The following is a 2,596-nucleotide window of genomic DNA, read 5'->3' as shown; positions in this document are numbered from 1 at the left end:
TGTTTGTCATTAACCGTTACTTGATTGATTCATTAATGTTTGTTTTCTTTATTTTTTACCAAATGTAGGTGTAAATATGAAGGCGGATGTAGTTTCGTCAAATGCGGATCTGTTCATGCTTAGTTTTAAAGTTGTACAGACCGTGTTGTTTCAGTTGTGCTCAGGCCACACTAAACCGTCTCTTCCTGTGTACTGATGTGTATCTCATTCACACCTCCCTCCCAGGCAGACCATTTGACTATTACTATGATTAACTTTGATAGTCACCAGTCTCCTTTGAGGCTCCTCTTCATAAAACCTCAAATATGCTTGTTCTTTTCAGGTCAAGAGCCGAGGCAGACAGAATAATACAAACGTACACAAACTCTTCATGGAAACAGTAACTTTATTTCAAAGGTTTCTCAGTCACCCATACAGAAGAGCAAGTTTATCTGCTCGCAGCATAAACAACATGCGTTTCCACCTCTCTCTCTAATGCAGGCCTTCTGCTTCTTGTAGCTTCTGGAATGATCCTCAGTGCTGCAGAGTTCATGTCATAAGGGCCCAGATTCTGAAAAAGGATTGTTAGAGTCATGTCCTGAACATGCGCCGTTTATAGTCATTAACTTAGGCCACGTTTACATAAATACAATTTTTGGATGAAATAGCGTTAGTCTTACTCGATTCTACCGGCCGTCATGACAGATCTGGATTTTTCTGTGACTAAAACCTCAACTTTGTGAATTCAGGTCACAGGGTGAAAAATTAAAATAGGAAGCTTGTGCAGTTTCATTTTTTCATGCATGTGGAAGCTTGACACAAGCATGATGATGTCATCGCTACACCCCTCTAGCCCCCAACGTGTCATAACAACATCAATGATATTGACACTTGTTGGGTATCTAGGTCAATACTGTTGCCTTGCCACTACAATGAGCTATTACAATTATGGACCATAATCTGGACTGTATGTTTGTATGTGATATGCTTCACCTCTTCTTCTTGTTTTTTTTTGGCTGCGTTCTGTAGCAGAAACAGCACCACACATAGGCCTGGGATATGTACAACAGCATTTCTGCAACTAGACGCTGTTTTGCAATGGATCCACATTTGTCCAGAAATTCCTGAAACGAGGAAACTGGAGAATCAAGATCGTTGTCTTATGTGTGAACGTGGCCTTAGCTTCCCAAAAGCCATGGACGCTTTGTTATGTATAGACATGCAATTCACTGCTGCTATTCTAAATCTTAAAAGCCTGACGTCTCCTGTGCAGTAGGATATAGATAGAATGACACTGCCCAGTTACAGCACCCACTTGTGATCCCTGCTGTATAAAATAGTTTAGAATCATAAGAAGAATTCACCTTATTTTTTCCAGGATGCAGTTTTTCGTTTGCTGCCAAACAACAACACATGAAGTCTTGTTAGTAAAATACTTTTCTGTGCATGTGTCTGGCAAAACTTACGTCGTACACGACATTGTTCAGAAACTTCACGCCGACTGTACCTTTTTGAAGTTGTACCACTTTAATAGCCAAACCAGCGACTGCCATCATGGAAAAATGGTCAGAGTTCCCACGATCACAGTCACGACATTCGTGGTTCCCTCTAACTCTTCTGCAGAAACTTCAAACGGTAAAACAGTGAATAGCTGCAAGTAACCACATTTAGAAAAGTAAAGAAGAACCTTACTGTTAGACTTGAAATCCAGGTTCTCATCCAGTTCTGAAATTCAGCACAAAAACTAACATTATTTATCCAAATTCAACCAAGACAACACAGTTTTCATTATGGTAGGTTCACATCCTTTCAATAAACTGACTTACAACATACAGTCAGAAAAATTCAAGTGGCAGACATAACCATTTTCTTACCTTGAATTCTTAACTCGGTTGTGCTGGAAATGACTGTATGTGCTTTTATGTAAAATCCACAGAAGTTCAGCCCAGCATCACAGAAATCCACTCGCTTGATTTTAAGAAGGACAGTGGTGACGTTGGAGCTCATTTCAAAGTTTCCATGTTGAAATCCATCACAGAACGAAGCTTCGCTATTAGCATCGTACATAGAGGCGATACACCTGGGCTCAGTTCTGTTGACCACTCTGAACCAGTCGGTCTGAGTTGGAGCTGTGGAAATGTTGGAGCACATCAGAGTGACTTCTTCACCAGGTCGAACCTCCACAATCTGAAACTCAGAAGCTGAGACGGAGGTCCAGACTGAAAGAAAGCAGACAAAAGAGTAGTTATATCCCCCAGTGGACAATACAACTGTTAATATAACAACTATAACAGGCGCACAGGGGTGATCTACTAGTTACCTACTATCGACTAGTTTGACTAGCTTTCTGTTTTTTTTTGTTTCTTTTTTAACAACATTAAAATTTGCTTAGAATAACCAGGTGCCAGTGCTTACTGAGGCTGCAGAGAAACCAAGTCGTTCCAGAGATAAAGCTCCTCATTGTACATTTATGTCTGTTCTGATGCGAGGATACTTTGAACCACTGAGCTCCTTTTAAAGGGTTTAGAGGGTGGGTTGTTCTTTTTCATCTTGTAACGCACAATATCCTGCCAATGATATGCGCTGAATGTGCATCCGCGTTTCATCTTCAAATATC

At 40.5% G+C, this 2,596-nt stretch overlaps 1 long non-coding RNA gene across 1 annotated transcript; it reads right to left on the bottom strand.

Annotated features, from left to right (window-relative positions):
• Window positions 1-367: 367 nt before the first annotated feature.
• Window positions 368-2,596, bottom strand: LOC125012570. Its single transcript, XR_007113299.1, has 5 exons — window positions 2,395-2,596; window positions 1,854-2,198; window positions 1,487-1,704; window positions 1,344-1,375; window positions 368-550 (listed from the first exon to the last, which is right to left on the bottom strand). It is a non-coding gene; the product is annotated as an uncharacterized LOC125012570 (long non-coding RNA).

Source organism: Mugil cephalus, chromosome 1 (assembly GCF_022458985.1).
Source record: "Mugil cephalus isolate CIBA_MC_2020 chromosome 1, CIBA_Mcephalus_1.1, whole genome shotgun sequence".
Classification (NCBI taxonomy): domain Eukaryota; kingdom Metazoa; phylum Chordata; class Actinopteri; order Mugiliformes; family Mugilidae; genus Mugil; species Mugil cephalus.
The sequence above is the reverse complement of the archived record's forward strand: the minus strand, read 5'-3'. Positions and strand labels throughout refer to the sequence as shown.